We start from the raw sequence: 24104 nt of genomic DNA on the forward strand, positions 1-24104 counted from the left end.
TTCCTTGTTTCCATTTCTTCACGTACTATCGCTGGTTACTGGAGCCTGACTCTGTGTTCAATCCAAAGAGCATATAAACTGGAAGTCTCAGTGACCTCCCGAATAGAAGGTAAAATGGTGAATAACCTGTCACTTCACAATGGGTACAGTTACAGGCATACACCAGTTTGTCCAGAGACTCCTTCCAGTTTAATTTGTGTGTCTATCAGTGTCTTAAGCATTTGCAACAATGTCCTGTTTATACACTCCACTTTGCCATTCCCCATCGGGTGATAGGGTGTCATTCTGGTCCATTCTGGCCATGCCACTAAGTTTCTTTAACTGAGAGAACAACTGATTTTCAAATTTTCCACCTTGGTCATGGTGGATGAGGGAGGGGAAACTGAACTTCAGAGCAAAGTCATGAGGGTTGCAGCAGTTATTCCTGAATTTGATGTGGTGGCATATGCGTGAGAAAAACAGGTGAAATGATTCACAATAACAAGGATATACACATATCCACCTTTACATCACTCAAGATGGAGGAAAAACACAAGCTGTCGTTTCATGGCATGGCTTTTCCTGCTTGAGACAGGTACAAGCTTTAGTCACATAGTGTTCAATGTCAGACTGCATATATGGCCAGAAGAAGCAGTCGCACACTAGAGATACTGTGCAGTCTGCGCCTTGGTGTCCCATGTTGGTGTGAGCTCTTCCAGCACTTTGTCTTTGTGTTGCTCTGGTAAGACTAGCCGCACACAGGTTGTGGTGGCTCTGTACAGAATGCCATCATTGTCCACTGTCAGTTTTTCCCATCTCTGAACAGTTTTTGGGCTGAATGCTTTTAGCTCCCTAACTGACAGTTTGCAATCTAGCACGGTACAGATGACTGGGTCCGATATTTGTGCCTTTCTTAACTGACCTTTTATTAAGGGGCTGACTGACGCAGTGGCTGTCTCATCTTCAGCTGAGACTGACATAGATACAGCTGAAAGTGACCAGGTTTCAAGGTACTCTTTCTGTGCCTCAACTGCTTAGATTGGGGCAGTGATTGTGTCAGATGGCAGCTCATTAGAACATCCCCTCAGCAGTGACTCCAGCCGCATCCGAACAAAGCGTCTGCATCACTGTTCGTCCTCCCTGGCCTCTACTATGTTGTCAATTGTTATATTTTTGTGGAGTATCAGTAAAGTTCTCACTAAGGAAACATCACTTTCACCCATGTGCTTCTTATTCCTCCTCTCTCAGGGGCATAACACTCCTGCGATCCACACCACACAACAAGCTGCACATTTACAGTATGTTTTCCCTCTCATTTTGTTGAAATGTAATTCTGCCAAGACAACAAACACACACAGGAACAAATACAGTACACAGGTATCATGCTTCAGGAACAGCAGATGTTCTCTGAACCACTGCTTGTAAACCTGTTTGAGAAAATTATCATAAGCAGCAAAGGAGAAGGCAGTAGAGAATATTTTCACCACCTTGCTTTTCCATCAGACAGCCTGTTCCAACAAGGAAGCTGTTAACAGTTTCAGCTCCCCCTCTCTGCTCCCATCAAAATCACTGGACTCCATTGACAAAAACAGTCACTTAAGCTAGCTGAACACGGGAGCTGCTGGTCTACCACTACTTCCATCAGATAATTAGTTTGTGTCATTAGGTGACTGTGGTGAAACTGAACTAACCCTTTGAAACACCAAAGTCACACAATAACACCAACAAAATAACAGTTTGAGGCAGTGGCAGAACAGCAGCTTCTGTGTTCATCAATATTAAATTACTGTTTTTCTCAGTGGAATCTGGCTTTGAAAAGAGCAATATACTGTAATGGCTTAGTTTTCCAGTAGAAAATCACCTGGCTGCAAAGTGGAGCAGTGAAAATGCCCTCAATATAATGTACACCTAAACTTAGATTGATTTTTTTCAGGCGGCTAAAATGGCTTTTGATGCTGCACCCATCCACAGTATATATATCTGTGGATATATATATATATCCACAGTATATTTGCACATCCAATCATGTTTTAATTTGTATTTTTTCCATTTATATTTAACCCTATGCGCCCGAACGACGCATAGTGCATCCAAATTCACACCTGTTCTTCTCTATGGTTTTTCTCCGCGACCGTGCTTCATAGCGAGAAGCCACGCATATCACGTGAAACAGCGGAATCATAGCTTTCCGAATGTTTTCACAGCGAAAAAAATTATAAAGTTACACTAAAATTATGTATAACAGAGCTTTCATACAGCTTTGCACACACATTACTCTTGGATGGATTACTCATGAATGCAGGGTTGCACAGAAATGCCACACATATCACATGAAAGCGCAGGACCAGAGCTTTCCAATGATACCACACACACCATTGTGCTGTCATCCCATCAAGCTATAAATCCAGATCAATTGTCCACAAAATAAAATCCTGATGAATTTCTTTACAATCCATTATACAGATCTTGCTATCAGTCACTTCATATAGTGAGGAATATCGTATCTTACCACGTCTGAGGCTTGCGTGTGTTTCTCCCTGTCTATCCATATTTGTAGTCCAGCTTTCAAGATGCAAATATCTCCATATTGTCCAGTTGACACTCCATCAAACTTTGTATGACAAAACCAGCGCACTTCACCTTTGCGCACCCAAACAACTGAGGCCTAATTATGCATGCTGACAGGGCCGTAGTCACCATATACATTGAGGGGGACACGTGCCCCCCCGGTAATAATGGCCGAGCCCTCCGCCTCAAACATTTGGTCGAGTGTCCCTTTTTTTCACAAATCCAAGGTGGCAACCCTACCTTACACACTCAAATGTGTCTGTCAAACTGCCTGATTTAAAAATCAGTGAATTGAATATTGGTGAAAGAAAATGTAATAAAAAATTACTTGGAAGTGTGTTGAAAGAGAAGCTATTCCCTGATATCAAAAAATCAACAAAAATAAAGATAACTGATAATGAAGTGACATTAACAGAGACATACTGTAGCTATCTTAAATGGGCAATTTCACCCAAAGCAAAAGAAATTCAGTTTAAAATAATAAACAATATTTATCCTGCTGCTGAAACTCTAAGGAAAAGGTTCAATTTCGAAGTAGATCCTTGTGTATTCTGTATGACAGAGCACGAAACAATTGAACACTTATTCTTCTCTTGTTCGGTCACAATGCTTTTTTGGCAAGATGTTTATCGTTGGTTAAATATTGGGATCAACAATTCTTTGTTTAATAAGTTTCAGGTGATGATTTATATGGATGGTCTGTCAAAGAAGATACCCAAGATGGTGAACATAATTCTCATTATGGGAAAAATATCATATTCATAAGAACAGCAAACCCTCCATAGTCTGTTTTAAAAATTAAAGGGAAATTTCGGGTTATTTCAAGTGACTAGTGACATAGAAATAATAGTTAGCATGTTAGCCCTTAGCCTAGATACAGCCGTAGCGTAAGACCTGTTAAAACGTAAGTGAACGGGCATACCTTCAAGTGCAAAGTTAGTTCACTAAACAAGCTTTTTTTTCCACAAAGACCACCTCATATCGTTAGGATAAATGTCAGAGAACATATAGAAAACGCAAATGTGTTGTCTTACCTTACCGGTGTGCTGCCATGTTTGTTTATCCCTTTAGCTCTGCTTTCTAAATTGTGGCCGAAATATTAATTTACTGTTTTTCTCAGTGGAATCTGGCTTTGAAAAGAGCAATATACTGTAATGGCTTAGTTTTCCAGTAGAAAATCACCTGGCTGCAAAGTGGAGCAGTGAAAATGCCCTCAATATAACGTACACCTAAACTTAGATTGATTTTTTTCAGGCAGCTAAAATGCCTTTTGATGCTGCATCCATCCACAGCAGTACATTGCTTAGCTTCTGTGTCACACTCCAGTCCAGCCTGTTTCTCTAAACTGGGGGTGTGCCAACTGACATCTACTGTATGTCCACAGCAGTACATTGCTTAGCTTCTGTGTCACACTCCAGTCCAGCCTGTTTCTCTAAACTGGGGGTGTGCCAACTGACATCTACTGTATGTCCACAGCAGTACATTGCTTAGCTTCTGTGTCACACTCCAGTCCAACCTATTTCTCTAAACTGGGGGTGTGCCAACTGACATCTACTGTATGTCCACAGCAGTACATTGCTTAGCTTCTGTGTCACACTCCAGTCCAACCTGTTTCTCTAAACTGGGGGCGTGCCAACTGACATCTACTGTATGTAATACACTATTGATAAGCACTCCATTCAACCCCACGTGAAAAACCCCCCCAGAAAACTACCCCTTTAAGCATCAAAAGTAAAAGTACTCATTATTTAAAATCTAATTGTAATTTTTACTCAAAATTTATGTTAAAGTTATAGTTCGTATTCTTTACAGATTCAGAAAATACAACATATAATCATTAAATAAGATATGATGTATTACTTTAGATAAAAAAGTAGTTAAAATTAGCCCCACCTTTGGCAGCTGCAACATTAAAGTGATATGCACATAATGTATTAATGTACTGTAATACAATAATAATATACAGATTTCTGACATGGGCCATTCTGCATAATGATTACTTTTCCTTTTGGTATTTGAAGTATATTTTGATGCAAATATGTTTTTTCTTTTTACCTACATGAGGTTCTGAATGCCTGATTTTATAAACAGATCCATTTTAACTGTATGTAACGCCTAATCAACAGTATGTATACAGTAACAGTACAGCATACAGTGAGTATACAGTAACAATAGTGGAGTAGAGGTGATTGAGTACAAAAAACAATATTTCTCTCTGAAATGTATAGCGGAAGTTTCAGGTAACATAAAGCAGAAGTATAAAAGTATCAGAATGGTTAATAGCAAGTTTTAACATGTCCATGAGAAGTAACTCTAAATATATTTTAACTGAGCATAAAACGTGTCTTACCTCACCAGAGAATCATGTCGAGAGAACACAGTGATAAATTCTTAGATTCTCCAATCGGTCTTGCCGGAATGCTTGTTCCGTTGCTCAACTTCCTGGTAATGCCTTTGAGGGCAGTGGTTACAGACAGCACTGCAGCGTGAATCATTGTCACACCTGTAATACACAAGGGCAGGCTATATCTCACCTTGTTGATACCTTAAACCCTCCCACATGCCAAAAAGCTGAGAGTCTCTTTTAAAGGCACGGATTTTAATGAAAGAAAATATATATATATATATATACATAGATATATATAGCTATATATATATATATATATATATATATATATGGAGAGAGAGAGAGAGAGAGAGAGATAGTCGTCGTCGTCGTCCTCCGCTTATCCGGGGGCCGCAACCTCAGCAAAAAAGCCCAGACAGTCCTCTCCCCAGCCACTTCCGTTGCTCTTAAGCCCCGTTTATACGACAACGATTTCAACTGAAAACGGTAACCTTTAGTTGCGTTTTGGCGGATCGTTTAAACGACAGCAGCGTTTTGGGTGCCTGAAAACGCAACGATTTGAAAACGGGTTCCAGAGTGCAACTTTTTGGAAAGTGCAATTGCAATTTAATTGATTTATAGAAAAGTTTAGTTTAAAATGTTCATATAGAGAGTTTAATCAAATCTGTAGAGCTATTAAACTACATGATAAAAAAATATCCTTACTAGAGTTGCCATCCATCCCGTTTTTCCCAGAATTATTCTCTTTTTTCATAAGCTGTCCCGGGAAAAAAATCTCTCCCGGGACACAATTTGTCCCGTTTTTTGGAGAAAATGCAGCAGCAGCAGGCCAAGGAGTCCATCCAGAATTAGTGCAACAGGCTCAAGAACATCTGTGTCAGAGAGACAGCAAAGAGGTAAGAGGAGCTGTGGGAAGTCCTAACAGTTCACTTATTTGCACATCCAATCATGTTTTAATTTGTATTTTTTCCATTTATATTTAACCCTATGCGCCCGAACGACGCATAGTGCATCCAAATTCACACCTGTTCTTCTCTATGGTTTTTCTCCGCGACCGTGCTTCATAGCGAGAAGCCACGCATATCACGTGAAACAGCGGAATCGTAGCTTTCCGAATGTTTTCACAGCGAAAAAAATTATAAAGTTACACTAAAATTATGTATAACAGAGCTTTCATACAGCTTTGCACACACATTACTCTTGGATGGATTACTCATGAATGCAGGGTTGCACAGATATGCCACACATATCACCTGAAAGCGCAGGACCAGAGCTTTCCAATGATACCACACACACCATTGTGCTGTCATCCCATCAAGCTATAAATCCAGATCAATTGTCCACAAAATAAAATCCTGATGAATTTCTTTACAATCCATTATACCGATCTTGTTATCAGTCCCTTCATATAGTGAGGAATATCGTATCTTACCACGTCTGAGGCTTGCGTGTGTTTCTCCCTGTCTATCCATATTTGTAGTCCAGCTTTCAAGATGCAAATATCTCCATATTGTCCAGTTGACACTCCATCAAACTTTGTATGACAAAACCAGCGCACTTCACCTTTGCGCACCCAAACAACTGAGGCCTAATTATGCATGCTGACAGGGCAGTAGTCACCATATACATTGAGGGGGACACGTGCCCCCCCCCCCCCGTAATAATGGCCGAGCCCTCCGCCTCAAACATTTGGTCGAGTGTCCCTTTTTTTCACAAATCCAAGGTGGCAACCCTACCTTACACACTCAAATGTGTCTGTCAAACTGCCTGATTTAAAAATCAGTGAATTGAATATTGGTGAAAGAAAATGTAATAAAAAATTACTTGGAAGTGTGTTGAAAGAGAAGCTATTCCCTGATATCAAAAAATCAGGGATAATTGATAATGAAGTGACGTTAAGAGACATACTGTAGCTATCTTAAATGGGCAATTTCACCCAAAGCAAAAGAAATTCAGTTTAAAATAATAAACAATATTTATCCTGCTGCTGAAACTCTAAGGAAAAGGTTCAATTTCGAAGTAGATCCTTGTGTATTCTGTATGACAGAGCATGAAACAATTGAACACTTATTCTTCTCTTGTTCGGTCACAATGCTTTTTTGGCAAGATGTTTATCGTTGGTTAAATATTGGGATCAACAATTCTTTGTTTAATAAGTTTCAGGTGATGATTTATATGGATGGTCTGTCAAAGAAGATACCCAAGATGGTGAACATAATTCTCATTATGGGAAAAATATCATATTCATAAGAACAGCAAACCCTCCATAGTCTGTTTTAAAAATTAAAGGGAAATTTCGGGTTATTTCAAGTGACTAGTGACATAGAAATAATAGTTAGCATGTTAGCCGTTAGCCTAGATACAGCCGTAGCGTAAGACCTGTTAAAACGTAAGTGAACGGGCATACCTTCAAGTGCAAAGTTAGTTTACTAAACAAGCTTTTTTTTCCACAAAGACCGCCTCATATCGTTAGGATTAATGTCAGAGAACATATAGAAAATGCAAATGTGTTGTCTTACCTTACCGGTGTGCTGCCATGTTTGTTTATCCCTCTAGCTCTGCTTTCTAAATTGTGGCCGAAATATAGCGAGAACAAGCAGCGATCTCATAGCGTGCCTGAACAAGCAGCAACAGCTGGAAGGCAGAACCGGACAGTAGCCTGAAAAGTTCATTCATTTTTTTTATGAAAGATTTATAGAATAACGGCTGACTTTTTGCCAGACTTCGACTTTGTGGAGGAGGAATTTGATTTTGCAGAGTTTGATGGCCGCCCTTGTTTGAGCCAGAATACACTGACAAAGAGCTTCGTGAAATTGAAGAACGGAGGAGGAGAGAGAGGGGCGCAACAGGTAACGTTAGAGGACGAGAGAGGAGGAATGGCTGCTGCAAGGCTGCATAGCTCTGGAGATTGGTGGTGTACCTGTGAATGCTGTGCCCCAGTGCCCACAGAAGAGGAATGCCTCTGTTGCAAGGAATGGGACCGGTTGCAGCCTTATTTTCAAGGTCTGGATGTGACCGAGGACAAGACACCTCCACCTAGAGTAACATTAGTATCCAGCTGGGCTTTATCTAGAGCTGCCGAGATATATTTCGGCTGCACTTTGGAAAGCAGAGCTAGATGGTAAACAAACATGGCACCACACCGGTAAGGTAAGACAACACGTTTACATGTCATTTTCTATATGTTCTCTGACATTTATCCTAACGATATGAGGCGGTCTTTGTGGGAAAAAAAGCTTGTTTAGTGGACTAACTTTGCACTTGAAGGTATGCCCGTTCACTTACATTTTAACAGGTCTGACGCTACGGCTGTATCTAGGCTAACGGCTAACATGCTAACTATTATTTCTATGTCACTAGTCACTTGAAACAAATTTAGGATGATAGGAGACGGGTTGGAATAAACCGAAATTTCCCTTTAAATCAAAAATTAAATATCATCCTTAAAGGTACTACTGAAAGAAAATCAGTCCATGAATGATTTATATGAAACCATGTCAGTCTCTTGCTCTTTAAGTTACAATCCTGTGTTCTTTTAATACGCTTAATGCACTTTTGTTAAAATGCAACCCCATGATTATTTACTCTGATTATTTACTTTTATTTCGTTTAAAGGAGCTATATGTAAGAAATCTAAAGCAAATAGTCGTAAAATCATCCTAATATGTCACAGGGACTAAGGAATAATGTTCATATAACATACTGATCTCACCGACAATAGTACAGCCAGAATATTCGCATTTAAAAAGATATTTTACAGTCCGCAAATCATGTTTATGTTTTGAATTTGTGTTTTGGCCTGTTGCGCCACCCACCGCCGTCTACCAGTCACGCAGTCAGTAGAGTCTCAGCATCAGTTACAGTTACGACTGAGCTACAGCAGCACGGCAAGCAGCATTAGCAGTGTCCCGGTACATAGCATTAGCAGCCGGCTCCTGCTCAGCTGTATCCCGGCAGCAGCCTTAGCAGCAGAGAAGCTGCTAAGGCTGCTCGAACGGTCCGCTGGAAAACCGAAGATTAAGGACGCGGTGACACGGCCCTGCCACGGCAGCCATCCGTGGACAAACAAATCAGTCTCCAGCGTGCCGCTGTCCAGCAACCTCGAATCTGTAGGGGAGGGGGGGCGGACACGACTCGCGGCAGTATTTTGAATTTGAGTGCAGTAACCGTTTTGGCCACATTCTTACATACAGCGCCTTTAATCTTTTTATTTTTCGTCCTGTTTTCTTGTCCTGTTAATAATTGCAAATACTGTTGTTGAGATGTATACAATGAATCTACATGTAGAATGGAAATGTGTAGCCTATGTATACATAGCCTATTCACTTATGTGTTGTAAGCTTGCTATGTTTCAGATGCAAACACGTTTCCTCAAAAGGAGTTTTGTAAATCGAAATGTGAAATAAAAAAAAAGAACGCTCTTGTACTGTTAAGTTGAAGTACTGATATTTCCGAGTGTGAAACTGTTACGGGGCGGCAGCAAGGACCCAAGTGTGGACAGACGGTGAAACAGTTTGAGTCCAAAAGGTTTATTTAGCTTTCTGGGTGAGGGGCTGAGTCCGGAGGGGAGGATGGGAAGGGTGAAGGGGTATGGGTCCAGAGCGTCCGAGGAGGGGGCAGGTTGAGTGGGGAGCAGGCTGGAGTGTCCGAGGTGGGGGCAGGCTGAGTGGGGAGTAGGCTGGAGTGTCCGAGGTGAGGGCAGGTGGAGCAGAGCGGGGCCGGAGAGCAGAGCAGGCAGGTTGGATACTGGAAACACAGGAAAACAGGATAACTGACAAATTTTAAATCAGGAATTCAACTAGAGGCTAGAGTCGAGCTGTATACTGACTTAACAGTGGCTACGATCTGGCAGCATGAATGTGGCAGGGCTGAGTACAAGTAGGCAGTTGATTGCAGGATGAGATGCAGCTGGTGGTGCTCTGCTCTGTCTCCGGCACACCTGTAACCACTCTGCTTACCACACCTACACCCACACACACACACACACACACACACACTCAAGCAGCAGACGTAACAGTACCCCCCCTCCTACGGGCGCCACCTGGCGCCCGACCGGGCCTGTCAGGGTGAAGGGCGTGGAACTCCCGAACGAGGGCAGGGTCCAGGATGAGTCGACGAGGAACCCAGGAGCGCTCCTCAGGCCCATAGCCCTCCCAATCCACAAGGTATTGCAGACCCCGTCCCCTGCGTCGAACGTTCAACAGCTGCCAGGCCGTGTAGGCAGGGTGGTCATCGATCAACCGAGGAGGAGAAGGAGCTGTTGTGGGGGGGACACAGAGGACTCGAACGGACAGGCTTGATCTGGGACACATGAAAAGTAGGATGAACACGGAGGGATGCAGGGAGCTTTAACTGGACTGCAGAAGGGTTAATAACACGGTCGATAACAAACTGTCCAATGAAATGTGGGGATAGTTTCCGAGACTCACCCTCAAAGGAATGTCCCGAGAAGACAGCCATACCTCTTGCCCAGGGGTGTAAACAGGAGCCGCAGCATGGTGACGATCGGCACAGGTCCGGGCCCTATTGGAGGCACGCAAAAGCGCTGCCCGAGCCCTTCTCCATGTGCGGCTGCAGCGGCGCAGATGGTCCTGAACTGAGGGCACGGCCACGTCCTCTTCCTGATTTGGAAACGGGGGGGTTGGTAACCAAGACATTCAAATGGTGTCATACCCAAAGAGGTGTTGGTGAGGGAGTTATGGGCGTACTCCACCCATGGCAGCTCAGAACTCCACCGGGAAGGATTCGCCGAGACCACACAGCGTAGAGCTACCTCCAGTTCCTGGTTTGCTTGCTCGGTCTGGCTGTTGGTCTGTGGATGAAACCCAGAGGAAGGACTAACAGAACACCCAAGAGCAGAGCAGAAAGCTTTCCATACTTGAAAAATGAACTGGGGACCTCTGTCTGACACAACGTCAACGGGAATTCCATGTAAACGAAACACATTAGAGACCAGAAGGTCTGCAGTCTCCCTGGAGGATGGGAGCTTGGGTAGGGGTATGAAATGAGCCGACTTAGAAAACCTGTCAATAATAGTCAAGATGACAGTGTTACCATTAGAAGGGGGCAGGCCGGTGACAAAATCCAAGGCGATGTGTGACCAAGGACAACTGGGTACAGGCAGGGGGCGGAGCAGGCCCGAGGTGGGTTGTGTAGATGTCTTGTTCCTGGCACAGACCGAGCAAGCAGTGACGAAGTCCCTGGTGTCCCTGTCCATGGTTGGCCACCAAAAGCGCTGACGGAGGAAGGCCAAAGTACGACCCACCCCAGGGTGACAGGTGAGTCTGGTTGAATGGGCCCACTGGAGGACTTCAGAGCGGACAGAATCTGGGACAAAAAGAGAGTTAGGGGGACCATTCCCTGGATCAGGTTGAGTTTGCTGGGCCAGGCGGACACGTGACTCAATGTCCCAAGTCACAGAAGCAACGATGCAGGATGGGGGCAGGATGGGATCCGATTCAGGAGGTGAGTCAGCCGTGAACTGACGGGACAGGGCATCCGGCTTGGTGTTCCTGGAACCAGGATGATAAGTCAGAGTGAGATTAAATCTTCCAAAAAACAAGGCCCACCTGGCTTGTCGGGAGTTTAGCCGCTTAGCCATCTGGATGTAGGCTAGGTCCTTATTGTCCGTCCACACAATGAATGGCAGTTTGGCTCCCTCCAACCAATGACACCATTCCTCGAGTGCCAGTTTTACAGCCAGAAGTTCCCGGTTGCCGACATCATAGTTTCTCTCAGTGGAAGACATCTTGTGGGAGTAGAAAGCACAAGGATGCAGTTTATGGTCAGTGGGAGATCGCTGAGAAAGAATGGCTCCTACCCCAGTCTCAGAAGCATCCACCTCCACAACAAACTGAAGCTCTGAATCAACTTGGGTGAGAACAGGGGCTGAGGTAAAGCAGCACTTGAGTTCCTGGAAAGCAATCTCAGCCTCAGCAGTCCACGGAACGGATGGGAGGTGGAAGTCAGAGCAGTGAGGGGAGCTGCCAGGCGACTATAGTTCTTGATGAAACGCCGGTAGAAATTGGCAAACCCCAAAAACCGCTGTAACTGCTTCCAGGTTGTGGGTGCAGGCCACTCAGAAACTGCCTCGACCTTAGCTGGATCCATCTTCACCTGCCCCTGTGTGATGACATAGCTCAAAAAAGACACAGTGGAAACATGGAATTCACATTTAACAGACTTGACAAATAATTTGTTCTCCAAAAGGCGTTGGAGTACCTGACGGATGTGCCGCTGGTGAGTGTCTAGGTCAGGCGAGAAGATGAGAATGTCATCCAGATAAACAAAGATGAACCGTCCGATCATGTCCCTGAGCACGTTGTTGATGAAAGCTTGAAAAACAGCTGGAGCATTCGTCAGCCCGAAAGGCATCACCAAATATTCAAAATGGCCAAGGGGTGTGTTAAAGGCCGTCTTCCACTCATCCCCCTCCCTGACACGGATGAGATGGTATGCGTTACGCAGGTCCAGCTTGGTGAAGATCTTGGCTCCATGAAGAGGGGAAAAAGCAGAATCGATTAATGGCAGAGGATATGTATTCTTGATAGTTATGTTGTTTAACCCCCGGAAATCAATACAAGGTCGGAGTGTACCGTCTTTCTTTCCCACAAAGAAAAACCCTGCACCCACCGGAGAGGATGAAGGCCTGATGATGCCTGCAGCCAAGGAGTCCCGGATGAAAACCTCCATAGCCTCCCGCTCAGGACGAGAGAGGTTGTACAGGCGGCTGCTGGGATGCGGTGCTCCAGGCTGCAGGTTAATGGCGCAGTCATATGGCCGATGGGGTGGTAACAACAGTGCATGATGTTTACTGAACACAGGGGCCAAGTCATGATAAAGTGGGGGTACTGAAGTCAGATCAGGTGGTTCAGGGACAGACAGAGGCAAATACGAGGCAGGTGCAGGAGCTGAATGCAAACAGTTAGCATGACAGAAATTGCTCCAGGAGATTACCTTTCCAGCAGACCAGTCGATTTGAGGGTTGTGTAGTTTCAACCAGGGATGGCCGAGGACCAGAGGAGAGCTAGGGTAGTCAATGATATGAAAACTCATCATCTCCTGATGATTACCTGAGACTCTGAGGAGGATGGGCACAGTTCTGTTAGTCACACAAGCAAGTAATTTTCCTTTGAGAGCGCTGGCATTAATAGGTGAATCTAGCGGTACAGTGTCTAATGCCAACTGAGCAATGATATTACTGTCCAAAAAACTCTCATCAGCCCCTGAATCAATGAGAGCATTAAGGGGTAGTGACTGGTTCTGCCACCAGAGGGAGGCATTGAGCTGGGGTCTGGAAGGGGATTGACAGATTGTCTTACTCAGCAGTATCTCCCCCACTACTGCTGAGCCTGCTCTTTTCCCGGACAGAGAGGACAGGTGAGGAGAAAATGACTGGACTGACCACAATACAGGCAACTTTTAGAATTAATCCAGCGCTGCCTCTCCTCCTGTGAGAGTTCGGCTCAACCCAGTTGCATGGGCTCAGGATCTGGAAGACACTGAGGGACAGAGGCAGTCGGAGGAGACATACGAGGTAAGGTAGAAGGTGTAATGGGAGGAGTTACCTTACCTGTTTTCTCCCTCCGACGCTCACGGATGCGGTTGTCGATACGGATGGCCAAAGCGATGAGATCATCCAGTCCCTCAGGCTCCGGGTGAGACACCAACTCGTCTTTGATGTTTTCATTTATACTGTTCTGAAAGGCCCCCTGGAGCACTTCCCCCTTCCAGCCGCTCTCAGCGGCGAGACAGCGAAACTGGATGGCAAACTCAGTGACGGAGCTGGTGCCCTGATGGATGGATAAAAGTCTCTTGGCGGCGTCCCTCCCGCAGACAGGATGATCAAAAATCTTCTTCATTTCTGAAGTGAAATCGGAGTAGGAGGAAACGAGTGGAGACTGCTTCTCCCATACCGCCCTAGCCCACCTGTGTGCAGAACCCCGGAGACAGCCCATCAGGTAAGCCACTTTGGCTCAGTCAGAAGCATAGGAACTAGGCTGTTGGTCAAAAACAACCGCACATTGCATCAGAAAGTCTCTACAAGTTCCTAGGTTGCCATCATAGGGTTCGGGAGGGGGCACATGGGGCTCACGGGTCGGAGGTGGGTTGCCACCGGCTGGTGGTGGAGGACTGGGAGCTGGAGAAGGAGGAGGGTTCTGGGCTGTGAGTTGCATTTGAAGAATTACCAGAGTCTGTGAAATCTCGGTTATTCGAGCTGTTAGTGCTTGCAAAACCTCACTATGTTGTCCCAGGAGAGTGCCCTGTCCCGTGAGTGCTTGGCGGAGGGCATCAGAGCCTTGGTACTGTTACGAGGCGGCAGCAAGGACCCAAGTGGACCCAACTAGAGGCTAGAGTCGAGCTGTATACTGACTTAACAGTGGCTACGATCTGGCAGCATGGACGTGGCAGGGCTGAGTACAAGTAGGCAGTCGATTGCAGGATGAGATGCAGCTGGTGGTGCTCTGCTCTGTCTCCGGCACACCTGTAACCACTCTGCTCACCACACCCACACCCACACACACACACACACAAACACACACTCAAGCAGCAGATGTAACAGAAACGTTAACTTAAAGTGCTGGTTTTCCTGAATGTCTGTGAACGCGTCTCGTGAGTGAGACGCTGCAGCGAGCAGGTAGGTGTGTGTTTCTTCTCTGTAAACAAAATGGTGGCGGCACTCGTGCGGCTAGTAGGGCTGCACAATTCTGGAAAAAATGAGAATCACGATTTTTTTGGCTTATAATTGAGATCACGATTCTCTCACGATTTTTTTTTTCAACATAAAGATTTATTTTAATTTTTATGTCGTGGCTTCAGGACACTTGGATCACTACGGATGAGCAGTATGGAGATACTTTGTGGTTTCAATTTTGTGTTCTTGGACGTTAGTATGGGGCGCCGTCAGCCATTAGGTGTGCTAGCCACTCCCCCCGCCGATCTCTGCAAGGGATGTGAGGACTCTAAAACTTCACCAGGGCCTTCCTCGGCATGAGGGTGAGTAGATAATGGCTGAATTTTCATTTTTGGGTGCACTATCCCTTTAATAAAACCAAGTAGGCTACAAGAAACAGATTAAACAAAATAATAAAAGAGACAAGGGAAAAAAAGAAAGATAAAACAGTTACAAACTATAGACCAAACCGAAATATTGAGTAAAAAGACAGGTCACCTGCCTTAATCTTGGGAGAGGATGATTGGCACGGAGATGGAGGGTCGGTTGAGCTGCGCCTTGGCAAGTGCCAGCTGTGTCCGCTGTAGTACTGTCAAAATTGCTCAAAAATGACGTTCGAATATTCCTTCTAAAAATAACTCATAGGTTCGCACCATTCAATTTTTTTTTTTTGCATTATGTCCACAAGAGGGCAAACTAAAACAAGGAAATATACTTCTATATGCATTAATACAAGGAAACATAACTACTTGTAGGTATTTTTAATTAAACATAAAGGTCTTTGAAAACATTTACATACTTACACATTAAAACACATAAAACAATTATCTATAACATTACGTTATAAACGACCGCGGATCTCTCGCTCGCCCCCCCTCTCTGACCCGTCCCACACTGCCCGTGGAAGCACTGCGAATAGCCTCGAAGCGCCGAGGAGCGAAGCCAGTTTCCTTTCGGCGCCCATGTTAACCGATTGTGTCATCCACACCGGCTGCGCCACGCCGTGCAGCTCCGTGGCCGGCTCGCGCCCTGCAGCGATCGTTTCGGCGTCTCGTCTATTTTCTGCACAAGACAACAGCTGGGAGCAGAACCGCTTGTCGACCAGCGTGAAGAAATGCGCGTCTGATGTGAACGGAAGTGTTCCGGCTCGGGCGAGAATTTCGGTGCGCTGCGCTTCGCAGCACTTCCGCGGGCATTGTGGCCTTAAGCAGTGCGTTCAGTGTAGCGGCCCAGGCCAACGCCCACTCGCAAAGAGGACAGCTGCGGTGGTGTTTTTTTTTTTTCTCCACAATCGAATATCAATTTTCACATTCGAAGGTCCATTTTTTTTTTCAAATTTGAATTTAAATTCTAATTTAGAAAATTCATTGACAGCCCTACTCCGCTGCAGCTCCAACTTCTCTCGCTTTAATTCTACCATCTCCTGCTGGAGGGCAGTGGATCTTTCCAGCTGGCGCTCGATCCGACGCGGCACGGTTAGCTTCTCCCTCTCGAGGCCCACGAGTGTCTCACTGCAGGTGCAGGTGGTAATAGAGGGCCGCCGGGTGAGGCCACCCCGCATGAGGACGCTGGACCTTGCTGGTGCAGGTTGGTGGATGGGGACAGGCCTTGAGCTTGAGAGTGTGCAGGGGACGTCTTCATCAGGCAGGCTGATGCTGAGAGGCAGGGAGGTGCGTTGAGCTGCTCTGGCCCCACTCCCAGATGGCTCATCCTCACCCGAGTCACAGTGACTGTCTTAATGTGTGCACCTATACCCATAGGTCATTTTATATCTGCGTAAATGGATGTAGGCCTAATTGCTACTTGGATACACCTGTTACCTGTAATTACACACACATGCAGCAGGGAATTAGTGCTTTGGGGAGCAGCTGTGTGTTTTCACACATCTGCACATATGTCACATTACCTCTTTTAGAACTGTCAGCGTGCTGCCTGTGTTTTCATAGTTTATACCTGGCATTTTGTCTGATTCTCAGTGTAGATTTATATAGTCCATAAATCTGTCAATTTTGTCCTTCCGTGAACTGGTCACGTTAAGATGATCATTAGCAGAGACACAACGTTGATGAATGCAAGTAGGATACAATGTGGTCAGGATACAATGCAGGTCCTGTCACATATTGTAGTTATAACAATGATGTGTGTAATGACAAAGACGGAGATTCAATTTCAATTTTGACTCTGTTTACTGGCTTCTTACTCTGCATGTATTACAGGTCATTCAACAGGTACGTAACTTAACAGCGCCCCCGCTGGTCAGGCAGTAGTAACTACACATCACATCTCCCTTCTTTCAAAATGAACATCTGCATATACAGAAAATAACCTATGCAAATATAAGCCTAGCAGACTCTTAAATGAAGATCAAAACACTGTTAAACCTTACTCTTATTCAACTCAGGGATACTTCAACCATTAGCTTTCAGGTCCTTGTAACGACCTCAGACACGAAACTGGTGGACTCAAATGCACGACTCAAGCAGTGGTTGGTATAACAAAAGTATTTTATTTGGCAAGAATTCAAGCAAAACAAAACCACTCACAATGAGGATCAAAGTACAAAGAAAATTACTCACTTGGAGGATCAAAAATTATCACAAAACTTAAATCAAACCTGATAACTTGAAAACCTGACTGGGGCGTTTAACTGAGACTATCACACAGACTGAACAAAACAAACTGGCAACAAGACAAAGGGAGACAAGGACTTTATACATGAGGTAGGGGAAAACAGGTGAAACCAATCAGGGGCGAGGTAGACAATCACAATGGCGGGAAGTTCACACAAAGGGAGGAAGTCAGGGTCTGAAACAAGAGGGGAAAGGTGCGCACAAAATAAAACAGGAAGTGCATGACGACACTAGACATGAGTGACTTTAACTTAACATAAAGTGGACAAACATAACTGATAATATGCATTGTTGCTTTCCACTCCATAAGTACACTATTTATAAAGTAACATTAACTCAATAACACAACTTCGCAATTCTCAGCTTTCTGTAATTTACAGTGAGTAACGATTTGGAGGTTTAATCAGTCTACCAAAGCGAGATGTTTTTACTGGAACTGCTGTAGTCACTTTAGGTGTTTCAGTCTCTTTCACAGGAGATGCAACAGGTGCTGGCATCCCCATAGTTGTGTCTGCTGGTTCACCAGTAGCTGCTGGGAAGTCTTCCTGTTCAGTAACATTCTGTTCTGGAAAACTGTCCTCTCTGCTCTTCAGCAGGTGCCGCCTGTTTCTCCTAAAGGTGCTGCCTTCAGGTGTCTGGATCACAAAAGACCTCAGCTGAACATGGCTATGTTTCACACCAGGATATCGTCCATGACGTTCACAACTCCTTCTAAGTCCTCCAGTCTCTAAGCAATGCACTTCTGGAAAACTTCTGGAGCTGATGAGACACTAAAAGGAAGCTGTGTGAATCGGTACCTACCGAAAGGTGTGTTAAAGGTCCACAACTTAGAACTGTCCTCATCTAGCTGTCTTTGCCAGAACCCATGGTTTGCGTCCAACACAGAAAAGATCTTTGCATTTGGCATTTCTGCCACAACCTCCTCTCTGCAGAGGGTAGTGTCCCCTTTTTATGTCTTTGTTGAGATCTTTGGGGTCTACGCAGATTCTCAATTTCTTGTTCGTTTTTTTGACCGTGACCATGCGGTTAACCCAGTCAGTGGGCTCAGCTTGTTTCTCAACCCTGTCAAGTTTCTCCATCCTGTCCAGTTCAGTTTTGATTTGGTCTTTCAGTGCTAACAGCACTTTTCTGGGAGGGTGAATAACCAAAGCAACTGCTGGATCTATCTGAATGTGATGCTGTCCCGGTAAACATCCCAACCCAGTGAACACGTCTTTATATTCTCTCAGGATGTCTGTTTCCACTTCTTTGTCCAGTCTGTAGACTCTTTTTATAAGTCCCATTTCTGTGCAAGAATCCCCTCCTAGGACAGCTGGTAAGTCAGCTCCTATTATCTGGAACTTCAACTCATGAACTTTAGTTTTGTGCTCACATTTCAGTTTTGCCATGCCCAGTGGCACCACTTTGTGGCGGGAATATGTCACTAACTTGGTGCTGGACTCAAGTAGTGGCGCATCCTTGTCAGCCACTTCCTGAAAGGTTGAAAGAGGTAGCACATTGCAACCTGCACCAGTATCTAACCTGAACGTGCACTTTTGATCATTCGCTTTGATTTCTTCAGTCCATTTTTTCTGTTTTGTTTTTATGGTAGCTCCTTTTTTCAGTCTGAGGCCTCTAGTTTCCCTGCGCAGCGCAGGGTGGCGAACCCCGCGCAGAGCTAGTTTTGAGCAGCGCAACCCGAGGCGCGCTCAGTTTGTTAGTTTGGCAGACCGAGGTGCGCTGAGATGGGTGTGGCAGCGCAGCAGGGGGAGATGTCGACAGATCCAGCTTGGCGCAGTGACATTTTCGTGCCAAAAGGCTTCGATGAAGGTGCACTAAAAGCTCGCCAGCTGAAACCAGGTCTACTGTCAGCGCAGGCAGAGTGCAGCCGGTGTAAGTGGAAGTTTGGCTGACCGGCGGACAGTGCGCACACATCACCAAAACCTCACAGGCAGGTTTCCAGAATGTCAGGCACATTAACAATGCAATAAATACCCCAAAAAAACACTATCCAATGCAACTATCTGCAATCAGCACATAAATGTACCTATCGACTGTCCCATCACATCTGATGTCAGATCAAAGGGGATTGGCACCGTTTGGCACATTTGGCATGCGTAATGGAAACCCAACCTGATTTGATTAAACAGCTGCAAACTAATGAGTTCACATCCCTCTTAGCCAACCACAAAAAGCTACAGCATCAGATAGGGAGTATACATTCAGCATCTGTCATCTTAGAAAAGTCAAAAGAAAAGAAACAGAGTGAGACTGCGAGAGAGAGTATGCGCGCGCACGAGAGAAATGCTGTCAACAAATTGTAGCCCAAGTTATGTTCGGTGTCTTAAGGGTTTACGTGCTTTATGTGATTGCCTATACAAATGTTAAAATGTTCTTGCTTAATGTGATCTACAAAGATGGAGTACATTATTGCGAGGAGGAGGACTTACGCAGAGAGGGTGTACTGTCAAAGGACATCCTATTTGGGCATGACAGTGCTGGAATGCAGGTGGGCCACATGAATAATGACTGGAATACCGCCGTGTCCAATGTAATTGTAATTTCATGTCGTACTCTTTTTTATTATTCAGGAACAAGTTACATCTACCCCGCAAGGTGGTCCAAGTGGTGACACGCATCGTGGCCTCTGATGCGCACCCCGGTGGCACCTGTGCTCTCCCTGTTGCTGTAAAGGTGACAGTGGCTCTGACGTTCTTCGCCACCGAGTCTTTCCAGCACACCTTGGCCGCGGTGGCGGGGATCAGTCAGTGAGCTGTCAGTTCGGCTATAGACGAATTCGGCGAAAAAACTGGAAGTCAAGCAGCCGCCATTACTGCGGTGACAGCTCCCCTCATGGGCTCTGTGCGCGAAGCGGGCATTTGGATGCAAGCTCCAAGAAGTGGACCTTTTCTCTTCTGTGAATATGTCTAGGAAGGCTGGGAGGACATGAGCCATCCTCGGCTGTTCTGATAACAGCGGAAAACTCCAACTTTGGAACAAAACTTCATGCAAAATACACAGCCCCTTACTTCACGAGGACTGTCCATGTTTTAGACCGTGCGGTTTACACAGATTTCCTGGGCATGCCGAGGACCAAGGTGTTCGCCACAGGTGGATAAAGAATATCAACAGAAAGGACTTCGTTCCCAATAAAAACAGTACAGTAAGTGGGTCCATGTCATTGGTTCGACAGCCCATTGGTTCGACATCCCATTAGTCCAACTGTCCGCGGTGCTGAACGGCTCGCAGCGGGCGTATGGTGCACCGCGACCAGCTTGAGGCGGAGCAGGCTCACGGCTTATGTGTTTGTCACTTTCTTTTTCATTTTAACCCACACCATGATCTTTTCCTGACCCTAACCAAGTGGTTTTTGTACCTAAACCTAACCAGACCTTAAACACAGGGCATCATGATGATTTTGGAATGGACTTCGGAACAATGAGTTTAAAATGGTCGGAACAATGGGATGTCGAACCAATGGGCTGTCGAACCAATGGGCAGTTCCCCAGTAAGTTAAGTATTCTCTTCATGCCACAATGACTAGCATTCAGGATAGCATAGCCTAACAGCTAATTTAAACCTAGCTATCGCTACTTGCTAACGTTAGCTATGTAATGTTAACGCTAATGCTGTAACGTTAATCCTGTGCAACTCATAAATCAGTTTCCAAGCCGGTGTTTACAACTTTCAATGCAAGTTGGTCCCAGTGCATGGTAAATACTGTTGCCTGTTACAGGCAGGTGTCCTAATAACAATCTATGAACCACACAACTAAGGTTGCAGCAAATAAAATAGCTTATGTTAGTCAGGGCACTTAGCTTAACCTCGACTTATCCAAATGGAGTCCAAGCTGTCCAGTCTGAGGTCTGAACTTCACCACATTGAGAACCTCCTGGATGTTGTCCTCCAGAGGCAAACTCTGCTCCTCTCCCGGCTAGATGTGCTGCAGTAGGACATGCCCCACAGCCCTGTGTGTGCGGCAAATACCGAAAATCCAGGTCCATCAGCTGCTCATCCTCTTTCCTGGACGTCTGTTATGAAGAAACAGAGAAGGATTTCTCTCCCACTGTTCTCACCGGATGGAGATGAGGACCCGATCCCGCTGTCAAACTTTTTTACACTGCTGGAAAAGCTAACAGAGCTAGCGGTTCCATCGACTGCTCCGGAGCAGCTTATCCCAACTCGCTCCAACATAAAAGGAAAGCGTCGTAAATCCCCAACGAGCCCAGAATCTCGTGGAAAACGCCGTCAATGATTCTCTCCCCCTGCTGTCTTAAACTCCGAGCGTGCTACTGCTGGTCCCCTGCCATCGTCTCACCTGCCCAGCGGAGCACCAGTCACTGCTGCGTCCAATGGTGACGTCATTGGAAGCAGCCACTCACCAGGTGCACCTGTCTCAATCGACTCTCCTGGCCAGAGCGTAATCCCAGCTAATGCCGCTAGCGGCATTCAGCAACATCTCTCCTCCAAACTCTCCATCTACAGTGGTGGCTGCAAGAACAGGCAACCTGAGATCCTCATATTTGGCGAACAGCCTTCCTGATGCCAAAGTTGCAGATCTCAATGAACTAACCCCAGTGCTCACAGACCTCCACACTTCTGTCCACACGCTAATTGTACATGTGTGTACTAATGACGTCATGATCAGACAATCAATCCCACTCCACAATCAACTAGAGTCTCTTGCGGTTATAATCCAGAGCCTTGGTAAAACCTGCATTTTTTCTGGTCCCATGCCCACTACTTCAAAGAGCCCTGAACGTTTCAGTTGTTTATACGGTGTACATGATTGGCTGAAATCCTTTTGCACTGCAACTGGGCATGGCTTTATCAGTAACTTTGACTATTTTTGGACCAGACATGACCTCTACAAACCTGATGGCCTGCATCCAAACCAAAAAGGCACTAAACAGCTCATACAAAATTTCATCAACCATATTGCTTTTAACTCTGACTGATACATACCTCAGCATGGAGTATCTTTCTCCGGGTCCTGCTGATCTCTTCCTCCAAAACATACCCACCAGGATCTCATTTAATCGTGCCACCTCCCAACCCAGTTGTATGACTACAAGAGCAAATCTAGTTCCCATCCCACTCTCTCTAACACATAAGCCTGACTTCACTTCAGCTCATCACCAGTCTCACCCTTCAGCTGTTACTGCTGAGGCCATCCATAGCAGTGCTGCAGTCCCTTGCAAACAAGTCCTTTTTGTGCCAGGATTTCATCATGTCTAACAATATTGACTTCTTCTTTATCACAGAGTCCTGGTTAAAGGGCCAGTGTGTAATATTTGGCATGGTTTATTGTCAATCTGAATCTGAATCTTCTACCCATTAATATGTTTATACAAGTGTATAATTGCTATAAAATAAAATTCGTTTGGTTTTCGTAGCCTTATAGTTATGCTTTTGTGGCGTGGTGAGGTGAAAGAGGCCACCAAGTAGTATGAGGGGGAGAACCAACAACGCCACCTGGGGAATTGCACCCCAGGAAATACCTCAAAAATATTAACGTTGGAAGATTAGTAAGGCACACAGATTCGTTCTGAAACAGGACAGAGACGTATTGTTTGAATAAATGAATTATTTATTGAAAATCAAAATAAACAGGCAGGGCTGGAACTGCAAAAGAAGAAGGAAAAATTAACGAGTCAAAAATAAAGCAGAATCAACAAACACTGAAAGGAATTATAAACATTTTTATTACAATATTGTCTAAAAAAAAGGCCTTAACAATTACAATCTAAAAACCAGAGATGTGGTAAAATATCTAAAAAACTCAGCCCAACATAACCTAAATAAAAGAGTGAGCAGAGGCCATCAGGGGGGAGGCAGACTACTATGAAGGGATGCCTAAAGGTGCCACCACTACTCACCTCAGTGAAACACAGCAAACCTCACAGCAAGTCTCACAGCAATCTTGAGAACAATCGTGTCCCGGTGCCTTTACTTACATGCAATGTGTAGGAACCTCACCCGGGGTGCCTAGCCTCCCCAACAAAATGGTGCTCCACTTCACTAAAAGAAAAATACTAATAACAAAATTTACAAATACAGCAACCCAAATGTCTTAATATATTCAAAGAAATAACTCAATAGGATGCAAAAGCAAATAGGGATGAAAACAAAACTAAGCACAAAATACAAAAAGCAAAACAGGAAACCAAACAACAAAAACAGAAACAACGAGGGCAAAACACAAAAGCTCTAAAAGGGCAAAACAGCAGTAAGTAACATGAACCTATAATAAAGTGAAAAATGAAATTAATTAAGGTTCACAACACTGCCTTTGAAAGATTAAAAGCACAACCCTACTTACCACCTGGATTACCGGATCACTACAGCGGGGGGGGGGGCTCAGACGCCACTGCTACCTTCAGCCTTACTGAGAGAAAAAGGGGGGGTTTTAAATAAAAGTACAGGGAAAATAAAACGTGACAACTAAACTGAAATGGGCTCCCTTACCTACCAGTACAGCAAACAGCAGCCACCTCACACAGGAACCAGCAGCCAAAAAGAAAGAGCATGTGCTCTTGTGGTTACTGCGGAGTGGAGTCTGGAGGTGCGTTCACAAGCGCTACTTGACTGTGTCAGGTGCTATATCCCACTACACTTTTATATATATATATATAGCAAGGGCCTTGCTTTAGAGAGGTCGCCATCTTGCGCCGCCATGTATGTACGGCAGACCGAGCGGACAATCCAGCCAGCCAGAGAACGTGTTTTGCGTGTATAAATAAACCAATGAAGACAGCGGAAGGAAGGAAGAAGGAGGAGGAAACAGCAGAGAGTGTTAGTAGTTCGTCGATAGAGAGTAGTGAAAAGTTTTTTTAGTTATAAAGTTTGCGAATGGACCACACTTACCACGCAACAGGAGAGAATGAACCCGAACCGTCATCTGCGAGGAAAAGAAGACGCAACTTCA

The 24104-nt window shown here is 45.0% G+C and overlaps 1 protein-coding gene across 3 annotated transcripts in view; it reads right to left on the reverse strand.

Annotated features, from left to right (window-relative positions):
* The window catches only part of LOC144461744 (NXPE family member 3-like), a 38701-nt gene extending 16319 nt beyond the window's left edge, over positions 1-22382 (reverse strand). The window contains exons 1-2 of one of the 3 annotated variants that reach the window (XM_078165101.1): positions 22142-22381; positions 4898-5050 (exon numbers count right to left, since the gene is read on the reverse strand). The gene's annotated coding sequence lies outside the window, so the exon portion shown is untranslated. Of the gene's footprint in view, positions 1-4897; positions 5051-22141 lie in introns of all 3 variants that reach the window. The other 2 variants (XM_078165103.1, XM_078165102.1) reach the window with 2 other exon arrangements.
* Positions 22383-24104: the final 1722 nt, after the last annotated feature.

This window comes from Epinephelus lanceolatus, chromosome 23, assembly GCF_041903045.1.
Source record: "Epinephelus lanceolatus isolate andai-2023 chromosome 23, ASM4190304v1, whole genome shotgun sequence".
In the NCBI taxonomy this organism is placed as follows: domain Eukaryota; kingdom Metazoa; phylum Chordata; class Actinopteri; order Perciformes; family Serranidae; genus Epinephelus; species Epinephelus lanceolatus.